The sequence below is a fragment of the Neophocaena asiaeorientalis genome, unplaced genomic scaffold (assembly GCF_003031525.2).
Source record: "Neophocaena asiaeorientalis asiaeorientalis breed wild unplaced genomic scaffold, Neophocaena_asiaeorientalis_V1.1 scaffold505, whole genome shotgun sequence".
Lineage (NCBI taxonomy): Eukaryota > Metazoa > Chordata > Mammalia > Artiodactyla > Phocoenidae > Neophocaena > Neophocaena asiaeorientalis.
The window spans coordinates 510157-533572 of NW_020174704.1; positions in this window are offsets into that span (position 1 = coordinate 510157).

Sequence of the window (23416 nt, forward strand, 5' to 3'; positions counted from 1 at the left end):
GCAATAAAGCAGTAAAGAAATAAAAGGAATCCAAATTGGAAAAGAAAAACTGTAACTGCAGATGACATGATACTATATACAGAAAATCCTAATGACACCACCAAAAAAACTATTGGAACAAATAAATGAATTTAGTAAATTTTCAAGGTACAAAATTAATACACAGAAACCTATACACTAACAATGAACTATCAGAAAGAGAAATTTGGAAAACAATCCCATTTACAATTGGATAAAAAAGAATAAAATATCTGGGAATGCATCTAAATAAGGAGGTAAAGACCTGTATTTGAAAAACTATAAGACATTGTTGAAAGAAATTGAAGACAATAGAAATAAATGGAAAGATACACTATATTCATGTACTGGAAGAATTAACATTGGTAAAAAGACCATACTATCCAAGGCAATCTACAGATTCATTGCAATCCCTATAAAAATTCCAATGGCATTTTTCACAGAAATAAAACAAATAATTCTAAAATTTGTATGGGCCCCCAAAAGACCTTGAATAGCCAAAATAATATTGAGAAAGAAGAACAAAGCTGGAAATATAATGTTCCCTGATTTCAAACTATACTACAAAGTTACAGTCATCAAAACAGTATAGTACTGGCACAAAAACCAACAGATCAATGGAACAGATTAGACAGCCCAGAAATGACATCACTTATGTGGTCAATTAATCTATGACAAATCAAGCAAGAATATACAATGAGGGTAAAAACAGCCTCTTCAATAAATGGTACTGGGAAAACTGGACAGCTACATGCAAAAGAATCAAACTGAACTACTTTCCCATACCATATGCAAAAATAAAACCAAATGGATTAGTCTTAAATGTAAAACCTGAAACCACAAAACCCCTGGAAGAAAACATAGGCAGTACAATCTTTAACACTGGTCTTAGTAATATTTTATAATATGTTTCCTGAGGCAAAGCAGACAAAAACAAAAATAAACAAATGAAATTATATCAAACTAAAATATTTTTGCATAGCAAAAGAAACCGTCAACAAAACAAAAAGGTCTCTTACTGAATGGGAGAATATATCTTCAAAGGGTATATCTGACATGGGGTTAATATCCAAAATATACAAAGAACACATATGACTCAATACAAAAAAATAAAAGACATACAGATGACCAACAGACACATGAAAAGATGCTCAACATCACTAATCATCAGGAAAATGCAAATCAAAACCACAATGAGGTATTACCTCACATCTGTCAGAGTAGCTATTATAAAAATGACAACAAATAACAAGTGTTGGTGAGGATGTGGAGAAAAGGAACACTTGCGCATTCTTGGTAGAAATGTAAAATGGTGCAGTAATTGTGGAAAACAGTATGGAGGTTCCTCACAAATTTAAAATAGAACTACCATACGATCCAGCAATTTCAGTTGGGTATTTTTCCAAAGAAAACAAAAACACTAATTTGAAAAGATGTATGCACCCTTAAGTTCACTGAAGTATTATTCACAATAGCCAATATATGGAAGCAAACTAAGTACCCATCAATAGATATATATTACTCAGCCATAAAAAAAGAATGAAAGCTTGCCATTTGTGACCACATGGATGGACCCAAGGGCATTATGCTAAGTGAAATAATTCACAGAAAGACAAACACCGTATGATTTCACTTATATCTGGCATCGAGAAAACAAAGCAAATGAACAAATAGAACAAAACAAAAAAGAGTCATAGATACAGAGAACCAACAGGTGGTTGCCAGAGAGGAAGTGGGTGGGAATATGAGTGAAATAGGTGAGGGAAATTAAGAGGTACAATTTCCAGTTACAAGATAAATAATTCACAGTGATGAAATGTACAAGAGTGGGGAATATAGACAGTAATAGTGTAATACCTTTGTATGGTGGCAATGGTAAGTAGACTTACTGTGGTGGTCATTTTGTAATGTGTAGAAATACTGAGTCACTATGTTATGCACCAAGAACTATCACAGGGTTGTAAGTCAATTATACTTTAAAAAACAAACAAACAAATTTATAAGAAAAGAGATCAGATTTGTGGCTATGAGAGGCGGGGGTGGGGGGAGGGGGAATGGCTTGAAGGTGGTCAAAAGGTACAAACTTCTAGTTATAAGATAAATCAGCACTAAGGGTCTTCCCCTAGTGGCATAGTGGTTAAGAATCTGCCGACCAATGCAGGGAACACAGGTTCGAGCCCTGGTCTGGGAAGATCCCACATGCCGCGGAGTAGCTAAGCTTGTGCACCACAACTACTGAGCCTGCATTCTAGAGCCCGTAAGCCACAACTACTTAGCCCACGTGTCACAACTACTGAAGCCCGTGTGCCTAGAGCCCGTGCTCCGCAACAAGGGAAGCCACCACAATGAGAAGCCCTCGCACCGCAATGAAGACCCAACACAGCCAAAAATAAAAGCAATTAAAATAATAATAATGATAATAATAAAAGACAAATAAGCCCTAGGGATGTCATGACAACGTGATAAACAGAATGAACATGGCTGTATGTTCTATACGACAGTTGTTGAAAGAGTAAATCCTAAGGGTTCTCATCACAAGGAAAAATATTCTTTTCTTTTTCTTTTATTTGTGTCTATATGAGATGATGATCACTAAACCTACTGTGGTAATCATTTCATGATGTATGTAAGTGAAATCACTGTGCTGTACACCTTAAACTTATAGAGTGGTGTCTGTCAATTACATCTCAATAAAACTGGGAGGAAAAAGATAAGTAAAAGGGAAACCCAATACTCAGCATCATCAGATTACCCGGTTGTTGTAATGGTGGGCCGTTGTTGCCAGATCTTCCCATTTCTTATCTAGATAAGCCTGAAACTTTAATGTATTTTAGTGTCAAATCTCTGAGTTTTAGAATGTTGGTAAGCAAGTCAAATTAAACAAAAACACCGCGCATGAGAAGCAAACCACATCTGTAGTTCATAGTCAGCTGGGAAGTTTCCCATTTAGGCTTCTGACGTTGATAGGAGATTTAAAGATGCTCACATCTTCACACAATTACAGTTTGGAACATGAGCTGTCTACTTTTTATACAACCCTGCGCATAAATATCACCACTTCCTTGGGAAATTTGTGCGTATATGTTTGCCCCCCCTAGAGAGCAAATGCCTTTGAAGAGAAGAATTGGGTTGTCTTGATCTCTGTATCCCTCAAGTACCTATCCCAAAGGTTTACACGTGTGAGGCACGGATACATGTTTGTTCAATGAAAAGAACAATAAATACACAGGATTGTCATCCACTGGTCCTGTTTTAAACATTTTGTGTTACAACATTATGGCTAAAATGAAGCAAATTAAGTGTAAAAATTAGTCTCTGTGGGAGAGTTATTTGATTAAGTCGGTGCCCAAGGGCTTTTTAATAAAACACTCTTGGGCTTCCCTGGTGGCGCACTGGTTGAGAGTCCGCCTGCCGATGCAGGGGACACGGGTTCGTGCGCCGATCCGGGAGGATCCCACGTGCCGCGGAGCGGCTGGGCCCGTGAGCCATGGCCGCTGAGCCTGCGCATCCAGAGCCTGTGCTCCGCAACGGGAGAGGCCACAACAGTGAGAGGCCCGCGTACCACAAAAAAAATTAAAAAATAAAAATAAAACACTCTTAACGCTGATTTAAATCTGGAAATCAGAACTGGTTTTCTACTACTGTTACTTAAAGTCTGGTAATACTTTGCTAATATAAAGGCCTAAAGAGTAGGGCTGTGGAGCCTCTGCCTGTGTTTGCCATTTATAAATTTTCACCTGCAGTATCTCATTTGCTAGAGGTATCATGTGATATAAAGCTAGTGAGATTATTTGCAAAAAATCATTTTTATTTACAACATTAGGTTGTATATTGCATGTAGTTGATTAGATTATACAATCAGGTACTTAGTAAAATTCTTAGCAAATCAATTAAGAAGCGAAAGGTTAAAAAATACCCTCTGAATACTATTAGAAAAAGCAGAGTAGAATATTTAGAACCCAAAAGAAGAATCTTAGAGTGGGAAGGATATTTCTCAGCAAGACATGAGATCCAGAAATCATAAAAGAAAAGAGTGGTGGTTTTGATAATTTAAAAATTAAAAACATCTGTATGGGAAAGGGACAAATAAATACATCTTATAAAAGTGATCGTGAGAAAATGTTCTCTCTTTTTTTCTACCTATATCATCCATATATCTATGTATCTATGCCTCTATGTCTGTCTATCTATGCATTTCTCTATGTCTATTTATCTATCTAATCAGAGTATTATCAAAAATAATAAGCTAAGATGTGCTAGCAGTCAATAAGAAAGAATTAAGCCCCTCAGAAAATGAGAGAGAATTCCCTGGCAGTTCAGTGGTTAGGACTCCACACTTTCACTGCCGAGGGTGCGGCTTCAATCCCTGGTTGGGGAAGTAAGATCCATCATGCCACAGGGCGTGGCCAAAATAAATAAAAATATTTAAAGGAAAATGGGAAAGGAGATGAGTTGGCAATTCACCAAATAATACTAAATAAACTTCAAACAGTTAAAAAAATGTTTAATATCAATAGTGATCATGCAAATTAAAATGATAAGGCAGTTTTGTTTTATTTATCAAATTAACAAAAGTTAAAAATCTTGATGATACTGAGTATTGGCTTATATTTAGGCAAACAGGAATTCATACATTGTTTCAAGGAATATAAATTGGTACAAAACTTTTTATGTGGCAATTTGAGGGTACCAGTAAAAATAAAAACATATACACCCTTTGATATGCAGTTGTAAATATAGAAATTTGTCATACAAAATGATGCTTGTAAGTGTTCAGAGATGTCCACACATGGGTGCAGCATTCTTGGCAGCAGCAAGACATTAAAACTACCTACATGTCTGTCAGTGGCAAATTGTTTAGGTACCCTCTGATTCTGCCATCCTACAAATAATGGAGATCTATCTACCTCTCTACATGCACCAATATGAAGAGACATCTACAACATGGTGATTGAAGACATGTAAGGTACAGGGAAAAAAATGTTCAAATTTTGTACGGTTATAATATATGTCTTTATATACATTAACATTTAAAAGATTTTAAAAGCATAGGAAACATTCAGAAAGAGAAATATCCTAATAGTGGTGAACTCTGGAAAATGAGATAGAGAGGAGAAATTTTTTATCTTATATTCTTCCAAAATTTTTATTATTTTTGACAACAAATACTCTGCTTTTTCATTGTATGCACCTAGTAAAAATGCTGCTTTATGAAACAAATCCTTAGCATGTAAACCCATTTTCCATTATGACTTTTATGTCACAGACATCAAGTTTTTTTTTTTTAATTAAAGGTGTCAAAGATTTAAGAGCTCAATATAGGCATAATTTGTTCAATAGATACCTCATCTGAAATGATCTGCTTTAATGGAATTAATGTAGAATATATGATAATATCTTAGTGCCCACCTTAGTACCATACATTATCCCCACTTGATATAGATAGAGGCCTCTGGCCCAACATGCGGTCAGTGCCCTGTGTCTGAGATTTATGTGTTAGTTTGCTTATGGAGGATATGGTTGAAGCATTTTAGAATATGGTCCATTGTTGCATGAATTTATCTCCACTAAGGATTCAATTATTACTCTTCAAATCTCACTATGTACAATAAAGCCCAGATAAGCTCTGTCATGCATTTTAGCACTGAAATATTTAATAAAGGACAATAAACACTATTGTGTTAGGACTTCCCCGGTTTCAACAAAATTTTGAGGGATTGGTCTTATTTTTTGTTCAGTTTACAAATGAGAAAATTGTATGCTATTTAAGGTTATGCGAGCAGTAATGAATAGAGTTAGGATTTGAATCTAATATTTTAGTGAGGCAATGTAGTACGGCAGAAAGGGCCTAGACTTTCAGGTAAAAAGCAATGAAAATTCTGCTTGATGATAACACAATAAACTATGAAACTAAGGAAGTATCACCTAAGCTGTTGTGGGTTAGGAGATCAGGTAACAAAATGGGGCTATATTAGTGCCTCTTCCTTCTGCAAGTGTGAACTGGTCAGGTCATAAACACTGTACTTTATGGACAAACCCAATAATAACAAACGTAATACAGCAGTGGAATTTACTGATGTACTCTGCCACTAAGGCTGTCCTAACCCAGGAACATATGCAGAGATGATAAATTCGTGAGTGCGTCTGGTAGAAGAGCCGAAACAGATGTGCAGAGTGAGAGACATCAAAGTTAAAACAATTACCATCTCAACAAATGGGTAATTTTCCCAGATACAAGCTTAGCATTTTTAAAAGACCTGGGCTATCGGCAAATCAGAGGTGGTATATTCAGATGTGAAGCATATGTAAATCATTAAAATAAAGCAAAACAAGAATGAATGGCCACTAGTTGCTTTAAAAGATACTGCCTCTTGGCAGCAAATGTCGTGGCATACATTTGAATCATCTGGAGGGACAGCCTTATTTTTCTCCTGCTCCCCACCCCCCCAGAGGCTTCCCCAATATGTACACATCTGCCTTTGATGCCTTCACAAGCCTTTGAGTTGGGACCAGAAAGGAGACCAACTACCTTCTACTGCCAGGTGATATTGACAATGGGGAACACGGTGAGTAAAGGCGGTAGAAATAGAGATAGACATGGCTGAATGCGGAGCAGGGGTCTTCTCTGGACAGTAATGCTGAAGTCATCACCATGTGGATATTTCATTCACATGCTGAGGGTTACAAATGGTTTGAAAAGAACAATCATTCAGTGTGCTGTTTTGCCTACATCACATGTAAAGTCATTTTTAAAGATTTTTCTATTAAGTGATTATTATGTTTTACTCTATTTGTTATAATAAGTAAGACCCAGAGTTAACAAATTAATAAGTAAATGAACTATGGTCTTTTTGACTTTATGTATAGATATTTTTTTATATTGAATAGAAATGGGCCAAAACATAATTTTTTAAAAAATTACATTTTCATTATCTGTGGCTTCATTATCTTACCTTGAAAACATCAATAACTGAAAAGGCTTGCCCCTGTGGATATTTCAAAGGGTGCTTTGCCTGAAAATGGTATTTATTTGATAATTTAGTAGCTTTTATATTCTCATGCTCCTGTTTAATAGTCTCTAAGAAAATGTAAACCACTTGTCTGTATTTCTGACAAATGATAAATTACCTAGATAGAAAAATAGCATTTTAATGAATTAATGGCTGATGACTGTTCAATATCATATCTGAAGACTCTGCTTTTTCATCATATGTCCCTGGTGAAAATGCTGTTTTATGAAAATGACACCTCAGCATGCAAACTCATACTCCATTAGACTTCCATGTCATAGTTTACCGGTTCAAAAAATAACTGTTGCTATGCACTATGCTACTGGAATTGAATTAAATTATTAAACACAAGCTGCCAAAGAAATAATAGTGCAGCTGAATATTTTTGTGGATTTGTTGGTGAGCCTATGTGTTCTTTAGTGTTTAGTTGTAATTATAGGACTTCTCCAAGAGGGATGACTGTAGTTTTGAATTGCTGCCTCCAAGAATAGAGAAGATGCTGTATAGCAAGGGGCATAAATAACATTTGACTCTCATTTCTAAAAATAGACATAAATACAATTTCGTAGGTATATTCAGAAATTGTTCCTTTAATGGAAAAGGATTCTGGGAGTATATAATTAAGTGGTTTTGGTGCCATATGGAATAAAACCACAGTGGCAGAGATTCTGACCTAAGTGGTCATGTACTGGACTGAAGCAATTGCCAATTTGCCAATTACACTTACCTTGCCAGTGCTTTCTTATATCTGGCAAATTCCAAGTGTGAATCATCCATCTGAAAACAGACCAACATACTGTAGCTGTGCTCTCTAAATTCCTCTTTTATGTATGCCTTACAAATAAGCTAAGGTACTTAATACATTGATTAAAAGGCATACAGAATTGTGTTGAGATCATGGACAAATAAAAGAGTGGAGTTAGACTCTGTAACCCCACCCACCATTGTTCTGAACTTGAAATATTTTATCCAAAGCAGGCTGTGTAGAGTCCTGAGGGACCAACCTAGGACACAAATTTAGCATGCACTTTAAACTTTGGTTGTTCTATCTTCCAAGCTAAATTTAAATCTCATTAATTTTTAGTGAAAGAACAATAGTTAAATATCTTGCAGATGTAGCTTGTGTATTTAAAATTCCTTAGAAGGTTTCCATTTAGGGTTTTTACTACATTAGTTTGATCTACTGTGCATGACAATATGGCATGTGCATTTCTCTCAGGATGTGCAATTTGATTTCATACTGTGGAAAAATCCAGAGCATAAAATATTAGCATGAACAGTGTCAAGTGTCGATGTTAATTCTTTTATTACTGTGACATTATTTAAGGACAACAATCATTCAACCATTTTAAATGATAGATATCAGAGCTTGAAAAATAGCTATGTGATCAGCTAAGACATGTCCTTGGAGGGGAGAAAGTTCTAGAAAGTGCTAGGAAGACATATATATCCAATCATAGATTTCTCCTTCTTGTATAAGATTACAGAGGATGCAGCTGTTAACACCAGTGAATAAAATTAGAATGTAACGTTTTAGTATTGTTGCATGTATGTCACCAAATTTGGTCACTTTGGTGATCACAGGCTAAGGACATTTATTTGCAAAGAAGCATAGTTACCTTCGTTCTTTAGCAGAACCATATATTTTAGCACAAATGGTGATACCTTGCAAGATGAGCAAAAAAAATTTTTCAATATTAATTTTGGGGACTTCTAAGAAATTAGTGTTGAATTCTTCTGTTAAAAATGAAAATTATTTAAAATAAAAATATCCTGATTTGCATTGCTTATTTTTAGAAGCTATGTTAAATTAAAACTTCACAGAGAAAATTCAGTTTGAATAGAAGAAAATTCCCTACAACTGGTTTTCTCTTGGATTTGCCTTTCTTATCCTGAATTTTGGAATAGAACCACAGGTCTCTTCTCCAAGTAGTTGTGGAAAAGCTATAATGTATTCAGTGGAGGGATACACTAATAATATCTTACTTTATTATAGTGCTCTCATAGTTGACAGAGTACTATCACCTATATTATTTATATCTCTAATATGCATTCATTATGAAGGTGTTTTATCACTATTTCAAGTTCTAGAAATGTCAATTCATTCATTCAGCAAATGCTTTTTGAGTGCAAATCAAGAGCACGTAATTAGATGGGTTAGATGTTGGGGATGAAAACACATCGTGTTTGCGTTGTGGAGAGAGAGAAATTACGATACAATAACTACCACAGCTCTACACAGGGACAGGTGCAAAGGGCAGCAGGACAACTCATCTACTTGGGAGAAGGGGGAGGTTGGTGTATGCAGGGAGGCTTCTAGGAGGAAACTGATGGTGAGCAGAGACCCAAAGGACTTGGAAGCATTGATTAGCAGGCAGGCAAGGGGATGGCACGTTAGACAGGGAATCTAAGGGAAGACAAAGGCAGAGCTGTGAGCAAAGTTGGCATAATGGGCACTGTACGAGGGGCATTATGGCTGGAGTGCAGAGTTTGATGTGAGGGGAGACTATGGTTGAAGCTGGGATCAAATCATGCAAAATCTTGTATGCTTTACAAGGAGATTAGATTAAATCTTACAGGTAAGTGAGAGCACTGGATTTTGCGCAGGGAAGTAACATTCTCAGATTTGAATGTTTCATTAGGGCACCTGTTTGGGGAATGCATGGGAGGAAAACATCTTGGATAACTCTTGGGTTCTGGATCAGGTTGACTCTGGTGCCATTCCCTGAGTTTAGGAAAGGAGCAGAGTCAAAGAGTGGGGATGGGGAAGACTAAAGGAGACAGTGAGGTCGATTTGAATGTGCTGAGACAGACAGGAGTTAGAAAGGTCAGGTTTCTAGTAGGCAATTATATGTAGCGGTCAGTACTCAGTATGGAGCTAGACTGAAATGTTAATGAATATAAACGGGTGAGTCATGAAGCTCACCGTAACTAGAGAAGTTGTAGGCCACCATGACATCTCAGTCATTATGAGCAGGGAGTTGGACCGTGAGGAGAGAGGCAGCAAAGTGTATGTGCTGAGACTCTGGAGCCAGGCTCTCCTATGTCACAGCTCTAGGACCTAAAGCAGCTCCATGACCTCGGCAGATTAGTTTCTGTGCTTCAGTTTCTTCAACTGTGAAATGTAAGAATAGGATTATTGTGAGGATTAAATAAGTTTCCAAAATTTTCATGTGTTATTTGTATGTAAAGTATATGGGACATATAAGTGATATTATTATGGTTATTATTAATTATCTTTATTATTCCTCTCACGAGCTTTCATGCTGGAATGGCTCTGTGGTCTACTGGGTTAGGATGTGGTGGTTCAATTTTATTCTGGTTGGACCTGAGGGATCTGATAAGAAATGGTTAGCCATGGTGATGGGGGTCCCAGTAGAAAAATGGAATACTCTAGTCTTCAACTCAAAACTCTTTCATTTTCTTTGAAAACATGGGCTAGCAGCCAGGTCAGCTTGAGGGAAACTTGTAGGTGCCTTTGGGAATGTAGAATCAGCTTGGTGGAGCCCTTCTGGTTGGAAGGACCGGAGTTTCCCTACAGAATTGGCTGAAAAGAAAATGGAGATGCGGGTGACACAGAGACTTATGACAGTTCCAGCAGAGGCTATCAGAAGCTGAGTGAATGGTAATTCAGCTTGTGCTTTAGAGCCTTTAGCGTCCTTTGGTGAGAGATGGCCAGAACTTTGAGTGTCCCCAGGGTGTTCCACCTTGATGACCCCACCATTCTAGGCACATTTTGTGGGAATCTGAATTAAAGTCATGATTTAATATTTTATTTATTTGAATTTCACCTACCCTTCAAGAGTCAGTTCAAACCCCACTTCCTCTATAAATCCTTCCTTGGAGATCCCAAACTAACATAATCTCTCCCTTCTAGCAAATATCATCATTGTGCAAAATGTTGCAACAATGAATGGGACAAAAACTAAGATTTATTTAAAGCTTGCTATGTACCAGGCACAATTTAAGCACTTTGCATTCATAATTTCATTTAATTCAGACTATAGTATAGTCTTACAAGTAATCACTTATTGCTTGTGATTTTTTTTTTGCTATCTTCCATCATTTCTTTTATAGTTTACATCTTATTTATGTAACAAATTTTGCATTTTTTATTCATATATTTTCCATGAGCTTATTCCTAGAGTATAACAACCAGAGAGCAGGGAGCCCATGTTATCTCTTTCAGAACTTAGTTGTATGTTGATTTGATCTAATAGGATTAGGACTGCCGTGTTGCACAACTCAAGGGTATCTATTCAACTGGTGGTCAGTGTGAATGGCGCCCCCTGCAGCTGTGCAGTGCACAGATAAGTTGTCCATACACATTGGCCCTGGATAAGACACAGCTGGATATATGACTGAACTGGAAAGCAACCTTACACAAAAACTGATGAATGACTTACCTATTGGTCTGTTTCCCTCCGGCAGATTCTGAGCTCTTGGCAAGCAGGGCCCAGGTGACTCTGTTCCTGCCCTGTCTTCCATACCACCTAACACAAGACTTTGCAGAAAAAATATGTGCAAGTGGTAATTATTTGAGAATAGGACAGGGCACTAGGGCGAGGTGGTTCGGCCACCCCATCTGTACTCTTCTTCTGCTCTTAATAGTAGAATTAATGGCTTTCTTGCACCACAAAGTGAAAGAAATATCACTAAACACATTTACGAGAAGGTAAATTAGAAAATGGACTTCATGGATGTTACAGCATGCCTGTCGCTCACATATTGTGGACAAGGCTAGGCAGGCCAGAGAGGTTAAATGACTTGCCCAAGGTTACACAGGTCTCTGGCAGTGGAGCCAGGTCTAGCTGGCTATTTGGCCTCTGACTCCCACTTCAGTGTTTCTCCCGTTACACACTTTCAGAAAGAATGTCATGTAATGATTTGTTTTAAAGGAAAGGAAATCCCAATTGGAATTTGCAGACTTTCCAAATAAATAGATTTAAAATTTCTGAAATGAACCTACTGTCTATTTAACAAAAGCCCTCCCAACTCCTACTGTGTCCTAACACCTACTGAGTTGTGTCTCTATGTATGTACATATGGATATATATTTCTAAGCCCTTATATTTCTGATCAAAAGTTACCCTAACACATTATGCTGAACCGATTTAGAATACTTGCCTTTGTTGAAACAAAAGCAGTTCCTTTCATTCACATCAATAACATGTAATTGTATGTATAGTGAGCCGCGCTCACCCGGGCTAATGAATATTCAACCAGTAGCGAGCGAAGGGCGCCCTTGGAATGATTACGAGGGTCCCTTTCTGATTTAGCATCGCACCCAAGTGTCAGACAAGGACAACATCGCTTTCTCTCCCCCGTTCGATCGCCGGGGCCTGTGGCTCCGCCCACCCTGACGCAGAGGCCCGCCTGCCTGATTTGGGGGCTCTGGCAAAAAGCCTGAGCCCATTGATTACAGATCGCTGTTAATAAAGAGCATTTGTAATGCAGCAGCGGCGAGGCGGTCTCCGCACGCCGGTTCATGATGGCCCTTCAGGCTCCACAATTAAGTCGTCCAGCAGGCATGCCCCCTGTTGCAGCTGCTCTGTCAATCTCATTTTGAAGCACAAATGATCTTAGACCCAGTGTTTGACATGGGGTTTTAACACCAAAGAAGGCAATTCTGCAACTTCAAATGAGCCTAATTGGCTGAGCGCTCGGGCGTTCACTCAAGCTGCTTCAGTCCATCAGAGAGAGATTTCCCGCTAATTGAACTGCTCAGAAGGAAAAGGACCACGAGGAATCTCGAGGTGCCGAACCATTGGAGAGGGTGGTGTATATATTTTTCATGATAGCAAACTTAAAGATACATCCCTCCTCTTTAATCAGTCACCTGTCAACATAGAAAAGGTAGCTATCGTTGCAGATGCTCACAGAGTGGCGATCTAAAATTTTGTTCCTTTTCGGAGTGTAAATGTGCGTATGTTGCTAACAAAGGACATTTCAAAACCCTTGGTCTGGAGAGCATTTTTTCTGCATCACTCTGAAGGCTGCCCGAAATAAAGACATGCAAATCCAGGCTGTGTGGAGAAGGAGGAAACTAGAGGCGCCTCAGATGGAGTCACTGCGTATTCATCCAGCGCTTTATCCATCCACCAAAGCACATCCATCACCTGTGCCTTGGTTCTTCCTCTGTTAAAGGGCGATCGTATAAGAAGAGATGTGATATCTATATCTGTATCTATATCCATATCTGTATCCCTATCTTTATCTATATAGCTGATATATCCATATCCACATCCATATCTATATATCTGATATTCCTCACGTGACCCAGAATAAAATATTTTATGGAAAATAACAATCTATACAGCAATATTAAAGAGTATTTAATTGAGAAATTGATATAGTCATGTATCAGACAGCATCTTGGAACTAAGGGAACTGATCTGATGTGAGTTTTTCTAAACCAAAGCACTGCTTAAAAATTATGACTTAACTTGTTTCTTGGTGTCAAATTCTCCACACATGTATCTAATTTACACAAAAGTGGTTTTACATGACATGGTGATTGAAAAATAATTAGGGGGAAGGATAAAGAAGTGAGAAGAAGATACATACAAAGATTTAGGACTGGCTCAATTTTATTTAAATATTTTATTTTGGATATGGAGAGGATCCAGAAGACATTCCACTACATATTTTAAGATATGCAGGAAGTGAGTGAAATATGCTCGGCATCAGCTACTTTTCAGCCTGAGAGTACGTGGTGTACATTTTATGGTGCCCAAACTTGAGGAGGGTAGTTGCGATCAGGGAGCTGTACTTTACATCTTCCGAGTTGTTCATCTGAGCTCTGCCTCTGCTTTACTTTGTGACCTTAGGTAAACTGTTCACCTTCCCTAGGCCCCAGTTTTTCATCTTCAAAGACAGCAGACCAAGGATGATCCACCAGCAGCAACATCCTGAGATGCTTAATGAAAAGGAGGAAACAGTTTTTTCATATATTTAATCTCTTTATTGGCTGGGCCTGCTTGATTTTGCACCTTGAATCGTTGTAACATTTCTATTCAAAATCCAAAAGAGATCAGATCTTCCTCAATTCCCCACTCAAGGCAGATTTAGCAAATCATCCTGGTTTGGAATTTGCCTCCCTGGGCTGAGTCGGTTTTGGAATCAGCACTGTGACACCTGCATGCTGAGGGTCTTGGGCCAGCATTGAGGGATGTTGCTGCCTCTCTCCCAGGTGAAGGCTCCAGCCAGGGAGATTCCTTACAGGCTGAACTGGCAGTATAAAACAAACTTATCTTAGATATAGTTTTAATTTTTATTAAAGTAATAAATGCACATAGTTAAAAGAGCAGACGATAGCACTAAAAAGCTTGTACTAACAGTTACAACTTCTACCCCATCCCATCCTCTCATAATTCCTGCTTTCCAGAGGAAACCACTTGCTATCCTTAGAGCTTCTTCAGCATAGTTACCTTCAATTTCTAACTAGTATGCTTATTTCTCTAATATTTCTTGATTTGTCCACTTTAGGTCCAATCTATTATTAATTTCTTGTTACAGAAGATGAGAAACTATCTTCTACCTCTCCTAACTTCCCCATCCCAACCCTCCATTCTACTAGCATATCAACATTTTTGGTTAAATCAATAATATACATTATGGTAGCTATGCAAATTCATCCATGTCATGTGATACAATTATTTTTGCTCTCATGAACACCTTTCTTTCCTTGGCATCAGGATTTGCCTGATTTTCCCATTTATTTATTTGTTTTTAATAGGGTTATTGAAATATAACACAAAGTCCACAAAGGTGTGTATAATTTAACGGAATTTAATGGTTTTTTAGTATATTTACAGCATTTTGCAATCATGTCCCTAATCTAATGTTAGAATATTTTCATTACCACCAAAAAGAGACCTAGAACTCACTAGCGGTCACTCATCGTTCTCCCTTCTCACCGACTCCAGCCCTAGGCTAACGCTAATCTGTATCTATCTCTACAGATTTGCCTATTCTGGACATGTCAAAAAATGGAATCATACAATATGCGGCCTTTTGTGTCTGACTGCTTTCACCTGATATTTTCAAGGTTCATTCAGGTTGTAGCATGTATCAGTATCTCATTCCTTTCGATTGTCCAGTAATATTTCATTGTTTGGATAGACATAGATATCCATTCATCAGCTGATAGACATCTAGATTATCTCCACCTTTTGGCTATTATAAATAATGCTGCTATGAACATTCATGCATCCTCCATTTATTTTTATTTGTATAGTTTGCTCTTTGACCATCCTTATTAATTTTTTTTTCCTATCTGTTCCTTCAGATCCAATACACACTATTAGGGATTTTTTTTCTCCAGTGCACTAATATATCAGATAAAGTTTTTCCCTTTTATTCAGGAAAACTCCCTTCTGAGCTTTCTTTCCCCCTGCTTTAATCTGGATGGTTATCCTCAAATCTACAGCATAGCTTTTTTACTGGAACATTCCTTCAGTGTACCCCTGTGTCAGAACCCCTATTTCCTGAATCCCGTGCCATTCTCTTTCTCAGGTGATTCCCCTGTTTGGCTGAAGCTTTGTAGGGTGTGGGAGGGCACCGGGGGTCCAACCGTGGGTGTACGTCGGACTTTCAATTGACGTCTCTCATCCCACCGCCAACCCCCGAACATCCTGAGGTGCCCGGCTGAATTAGCTCACTTCTTATTAGTATCCCCTCTGCTCTGCTCTTTACCTTCCAAATATATGTGAAATCCCTTGTGTACAGAAGACTCCTTGTGTACAGAAGTTCTCTTTGTCCTTAAGAGTTTATACTGTCCTTGTCCCTTTAGATCATTGAAGAAACGTCTCTGGAGAGAAAATGGAGGTAAATGTGGGGAATGAATGTTTGGGGAGTGGGAGCTCAGGTCTTGATTTCAATGGTTTGGAGTGGTTCCTCAAAACCACTCTTTCCCATATGGCTTTCTCCTTCCTCTGGGATTGAAATTTTAAATTCCTTTTAAGAAAAAATAATTGTCAATCTTATTTTATCTTACCTATTTATACTTGCAAAACCTACATGTTGTAAAAATTATGAAAACAAAAATGAACTACCAATGGTTCGTAAATGGCTCAGTATGGACCAAGCCCAAGAAGTGCTGGAATCAATTAGAATGGGAAGGGAGATTAAGGCCATGAGGCCTAACTCAATCCCATAGGAATGAGGAAACAGGCTCAGTGAGGCCACCTGTCGTGCTCTGGGTCCCACAGCTAGTAGGCGGGAGAGTCACAAGGAGGACCCAGGTCTCTGGACTCAGTCCAGGAGCATATTCTCTCCAACCACCACCTCCCTTATTGCTGTTTGACTTTTGCTAGCCTGTGAAGCCCTCAAGGAGGGATCCTACAGCCTCTGCAGAGGCCTTTTCCAGTACCCAGGGATCCCCACAGAAATTTGTTTATATCTCTGATAGGACCAACCCCCTCTGGATCACAACTGGAGACTTTTTTTTTTACCATGTTTCCTTAGTAGGGATGTAGAGTCTCTGATTAATTAGTTTTGATAATTATGAAGTCTTTCTTCATTTTCTCTTTCTGCATGACTGCATAGTACCCATCTCTCAAGGCTGTGAGGATGAAATAGAGTAACATGTAAGAGTGCCTGAAATAAAGTCAGGCACCCTATAAAAGCCAGGGCCCATGCTTTATTTTTCTTTAAAGTAAAACTGTCATACGAAACAGTGCTATGAGGCGGGTATCTGATATATCTACGGTCATTATTTGCTTACTATAGGAATTGTTATGGAATTATTCAATACTTTGAATAACTCTAACATACAGACATTTTGTTAGTTAGCTTTTGAGTCAAATTCACCTCTAAGAATCTGGTTAGAATGGGATATGAGAGATGAATTTCAATGGGGCCTCTCAGGGTGTGCTCAGTGCCACTTCCCCAAGCCCTGCACTGATTCATACCTTCCTCCACCATGTTTGTGATATTTCCCATCATCATGAATTGCTATAATAACCAACTGCCTCTGTATGACATCTCATTCTTCCAAGGAAACTCTTGTTTGGGAAAACTGTGTTCTAAGATTGTCATCTCCTCTTTATTCTTGAGTAACTTGTCCTTGATTTTTTGCAATTCTTTTTGTAGTTTTTATCCCTTTTGTGATATATCCTTAAGTAAATTATACTATACCAGTTTGGAGAGCCATAAAACTAAAAACAAGTACCAACATCAGTTAGCCTGTAGTTTACAGACAAGGGAACTAAGGCCCAGAGATGGGGAGTAACTTGCCCCAAATTCCACAGCTTATTTATGGTCCAGTGCTCCTGAGCTCCAGACTTCCCACTCCTTCTTAACTGTCTCTTGCTCAGCTATACTCCATTTGTTCCAAACTATTATTCCTGCATATCTAGGCCACTTAAAATTCTGTCTTCAAGATTCACATAGATTATTAATAAAGTGATCATTCTTAAAAGCTCATTTCAAATTCATTGTATTAGAGTCATACAAGCTTGCATGTCAGGGTGACTGGTAGGCCTGTGGGTCATGATCTCTCTCCTCTGTTCTGAGAAAGCACCACAGACAGTAGCAGGCTCTATCTTTGCAATGGATCATGTGTGCGATGGCTAAGAGCTTTCTTGCAAATAGTCCAAGTTCCAATGCTTTAACCTCTCAGAAGAGACTATTAAAAGTAGAGATAAATGCTCTTAAAACTTCCCAGAAAATATAGAAAAATCTTTACAGGAAAAGGAATTTTAAAATTACACGGTCCCGGGCTTCCCTGGTGGCGCAGTGGTTGAGAGTCCGCCTGCCGATGCAGGGGACGCGGGTTCGTGCCCTGGTCTGGGAAGATCCCGCATGCCGCGGAGCAGCTGGGCCCGTGAGCCATGGCCGCTGAGCCTGCGCGTCCGGAGCCTGTGCTCCGCAACGGGAGAGGCCACAACAGTGAGAGGCCCGCGTACCGAAAAAAGAAAAAAATTACACGGTCCCTTCCAATATCACACTTCGGGGAGGGTGAGCAGGAAAAATGGTGGTGGTGAATCATAGTTATAAGTGCTAAGTCAGAGATCAGATAGAAAGTCTACATTGAAACATACTCTAGGATGATATCATGCCCTTACAGAGTCCTTACAGTGCTCCCTCTATGTCTCTGTCTGACCCAGCCCTACCCAGACCCCATCCTGGCCCGGTCCTGGCTTGTTCATCTTTGCCTCCCTGTGGTTCCTTCAAAGAACACAGGAGTGCTTTCATGATGGCCTTTGTCTTCTCTGTTTTGTCTGAACCCTGTATTGTCTATATCCACATCCACAAAGCCAACTCCCTGAACATCCTCAAGTCTTTGCTCAGATATCTCCTCAATGAGCCTACACTGACCATCCTACTTCAAATTTCAGGAGCACCAACTAACCCCCATCCACCACGTCCTGCATTCCAGTTCTCCTTGTCCTGTTCTTTTTTTTTTTTCCATAGAACTTATTACTTTCTCACATATCTATAATTTGCTTTTCTTACTGTGTTTATTTTTGCTTTTGCACTAGAATGTAAACTTCATGAGGGCTTGTGTCCATTTTGCTCCTTGATGCTTCAGTACAGTTTGTTGATTGGATGAATGATTGTGAGCATGCATCCTTATGCCTGACGAAAGTAGTACCTTCACATTAAAAACTTAAAATTTTGTTTGATTGGTATTTCTTATAAAAGTAACATATGCTTATAATAGCAAGGTCAAACAAAACAGAAGTGTATAAAATAAGAAGAGAACATCTGTCTCTCACCCTCACACATCCCTGGAGACAGTCACTGGAAATAGTTTGATATGCCATCCTCCTGATGTTTCTATTTGATTACTCAGATATATATTTGAATATCTGTATAGGTATATGAATATCACTTAACATAGCTTGTTCACCTTTCCAAGTCAGCATATTCGTTTTTCTTCTTAATAAATGCATATTTTTGATTCTGTGTGCTATCGTCTGTTGACGGGCACTTATGATATTTCAAAATTTTCTCCTACTGTGATGTAATGAATACCTTGTATGTAGGAATGTGGGTATTCACGCTAGTATTTCTATAGATACATTAGAGCTCTTTAAAGATATGTACATTTAAATTTTTAAAATCATCTGCCAACATGTCCTCCAAATAGTTGTACCCATTTCCACTATTTCTAACATTCAGACCCTACCTGTTTCTCCACACCTTTGCAAGTACTAGATGGTTCACTCTGCCAATTTTATGGGGAAAAATAGTTTTTCTCTTTACTTAGCATTCCGTGATTGGTAGTTAAATTGAGTACTTTTACACACAATTACAGTTATATATATTTATTCTACAAAATGTTTATTTGAGAATTTTCCCATTTTTTCTAATGGGTTTTTTTTTCCTTTTCTTGAGTTTTTACGTATTGGATAGCGTTCCTCTGCTGGTTAAATGGGTCGCAAATTTTTTCTATCATTTGTCTTTTAGCTTGTTTATGGTACTTTTCACTATACAGTGGCTTAAAATAGTTATGTTATTAAATCTGTCAGTCTTTTCCTTAATGACTTCTAGGACTTGGGTCTTTTCTAACTCCAAACAGTATCAAAATCTGTTAAAGTTTTATCTTTTAGAACATTCTTAGATATATTTTTTTTTGACAATTTAACTAGAATTTATTTTGTGCACCTTTTTGAGGGAGGGATTTACATTTATCTATTTCTTTTCAGTAAACAACCATAATTCTAACTCAAATAATTAACTAAATTAATATATTCCCATATTTTAAAATGCCACTTATTTATAAGTTCACATATATTCAAGAGTCTTTTTCTGGACTCCCAATACTGGTCCATTGATATATTTGTCTTTCTGTGCCAGTATTACACTTCTAATTATAGTAATTTTATAGTATATTTTGATACCAAGTAGAGCAAGTTCAGAAGAAAAAAAATTTTGAATATTTTTATTTTTCTTTCTTCCTACATTGCCCTTTTCCAACCTAACTGCAGCCTCTCTGGTTTGCTATGGCTGCACTGATTTCCGTGTTTATCTTGGCTCTTCTAGATCTCATACTTTGCATTCTTATGCACTACAGCCATTTTCCTCCTCCGTTGAGGCTAGACCCCCATTTGGGAAGAGCAGTGTTGTGATTAAGATTCAGAAGATTTTAAACTGCATCTTTACATGCCAAGTGAGGTAGATTTTGAAGGACAAATCTGGGTAATTTGATAATTTCCAGCTCATTTCGCCAAAAGGTAAAACAACTCCCAGGCTCCTCTAACCTCATTCTCCCAAATTATCCCATTTCTATTTACCCACTTGGACATGTCAAATTCTCAGTCTATGCCGAAAACAAAGAAAACTTATAATCTGACAGCTGCTCCATTCATTTTCACTATTTAAAAGAATTGCTTAATTAACCATATGATCATTCGGCCAGGTTAAGATCAGTGACACGTTCGTGGAGAACAAGAATTACATTGCATGCTGCAATTCTGTCAGCTTTCTTGATAATAATAAATAATTACATTTGTAACGCACTTTAAAATTTCCAAAGTGCTTCCATTCGTAATGTTAGTCCAACGGACCCTTCAAAACAGGATTTCATGTGACATAGAATGGGTATGTGTCTAAATATAGGTATTTTAAGTAAACTATATCATCGAATATCAAATACTAATTAAATCCTTGGAATGCTGAATACTAATTAAATTTAATTAAATTTTATAATGAAACGTTAGAAGAAAATAATTTTTTATTTTATTTCCAAAGTTAAAGTGGAGTTTTGATTTCTTTTTTTTTCTTTTTTAATTTTTATTGGAGTTCTGATTTCTGAATTTCTCAGGAATAACATGATGGTTTGGGCTATAATTCTTCCATTTTTCATACAATGTTTTAAATCTAACACGGAATGTCTCCCCTTGTCCAATCCTATATCGAAGAGTGATCGGTGGATGCTGGCTCCCTTAACACTGGGGCTGGATGTGAACTCTAGGCTCCCCTGCTGTTGAACATAACAAACAACTGACCATGAGATTCCAGATGTTTCTACTTCTTTTTGTTTAAGACTATTGGACCTCCCAGGAGCAAATGTCAGCATGGTTGAGTGGGAGACCCTGTCCCCTTCAGGTTGGGAACAAATGTTAACCTTGTGGCATTGCCAAAAATTTAAACTTGGGTCCCTCAGAGGAGGAAGGTCTCACAGACCCAGAGCATCAACTTGCACCACTAGCGACACCAGTCAGAAATATAAGTCCATTTAGAAAACATAGCCTAGGTTGAAAGACAGCTGTCCTGATTTGATGCTGTAATCGGGTCACATGAATTTTTACACTGACCTCTGACTGATGAACACACAGGGAGTATTCTAGCTGTGGTTTTAAAAATCAGTTGGCAAGGAGAAGGAGGTTATGGAGAGACTGAAGTAGAAAATTGATGCCACCTAATTGGGTTAAAGAGGACTCATAATAGAGCCTCTGCTGGGAGAGGAGGGGGAAGGCTGGTAGAAAGAGTCATCAGGTGTTGGGTTTGATGAAGCTCATTGTTTACCTCATTCACTCTGCTTATCATCCCAAATGTGCATTTGTGCATCAGTCAGCAAGAGCTGGTTTTAAAATGAGAAAACCTACTTAAAAACCCATTGACAGAATCAGAACTTTTGAAAAACAATCCTTTCACAGACTCATCACATTTTAGTGGTATGTGGGCCTCGAGGTCAACGCCATGGAGTGAATTAATCTCCTCAAGTACACACTGGCTTACATCTGAGCTTAATGTAGTTGTTTTAGACTGATGGCTTATTAATCCACGACTGTTTTCATAATTTTATTTTTTTGGTCTTGAAACGAACAGTCCTTTCTAACAAGCCCTCTAAACTTCTACTTAAGATTCCACAAAAACCACACTGAAGCAATTAGTGAGAGAAATTGAGAATTATAAATGCTCCTCACAGCAGTTGTTTGGCATTGGGGCTTTGAAGGGATGGAAGGTGTGCTGCTTGGGTTATTTTTGGGTTGCAACTGGAAAGACACACAGACCCATTCACGATGCTAATTTTAAAAGCCAGTCAGTAAGATGAATTAGACTGAGCAGTAAAATGAAGCTCAAGTGGGTTTCTCACGGAGAAGCGTACACCAAACAATGGGAAAGGGCAAAAAGAAAGAACTAAAACACTCCTTCATTGTTAGACTATTTCCAGGCCAAAGGCAAATTTTCCCTAGTGTGCAACTGTGGTGCTTTTGATTTTCTGAAGAAGTGATATCCTGTACCACCACCCCCACCTCCCCCTAGCCTGCCTGCTCACTATTAAAGTCGAGTTTTCACTGGGCTGAAAACTGCTTGTACGTTGGCCATTTGACTTGCCAGCATTCTGCTCTCCTGTGGAAAATGTGGATCTTCAGTCACATAATGTCTTTCCATTAGCTATGGCGGCTCTCCAAAGTAGGGCTGTGGTTTAAACACAAATGGGCAGTGTGGGCCAGAATCAATGCAATTGTGAGTCTACTATCTTTAAAAGGTGGATCTGGAGGCAATTTAGTGAGTGTAAATTACAATTGACTTTGGAAGAAATAACTCATACACTTGAACCTCCTCAGATGTGTAGCCAATAGGGGGTAGCTAGGCTAACATGAAATTTTACACATCCATCAGCTAAAGAAGAGATCCAAATGTAAAAATCTAGCTATCATATGGATTCATAACACCCCCTGGAGGACTCGCGGCCCACAAATCAATGAATGGTTTATGCTGAGCCAAAAATTTACTTTCACAGCGCTTCTCATTTTCCTTAACCATTTCAGAACACCATATGGGAGAGGCCCAGCAGCCCAGGAACTGCTTTTGCAGAAGGCAGAGCTTGGCAGTGAGAGGGGTATCCTTCGAGGTAGCCAGGGACAGGTCGTTGGCCAGCTCCTTGATTCTGACAAGAAATTGTATTGAGTTACCTTTAAAACTCAAGCCCGAGGGGCATTTTCTGCCATACAGGTGTTTTGGTCTTTGGTGTTCTAGAAACCATCCGTCGTGGAAGCCATCCGTCGTGACTCTTCACGGTAACGCTACTCATCAGTGATGGATTAAAACAATCTGATTTTGGTTACTTTCTTGCTCTCTTCTTTTGTGTTTGCTGAGACCTGTTCATCTTTACTTGACGTCCACAGCCAGAAATGTGGACGCATTCACAGGGTTTGCTCTCTGTCTGTGCCTTCCCAATTTAAGGTTACGGAATAGAAATGTATTTAATGGTAGTTCTGACTATTGGTAAAAAGGACATTTTTTGGTAGTTAAATTTTTAAAGCATTAGTAACTAAATTACAAACAGTGAGAACTGTTTATTAACGATTAAGTGAATAAAATGCAAGTCATTTCTTTTTGGATAATGCTGTTGTCTAAGGTGATATAATAGATAAATACTTTTGCATTCTTTGAAAAAGAGGACTGATGTTTATGTTTCTTGAGTACCA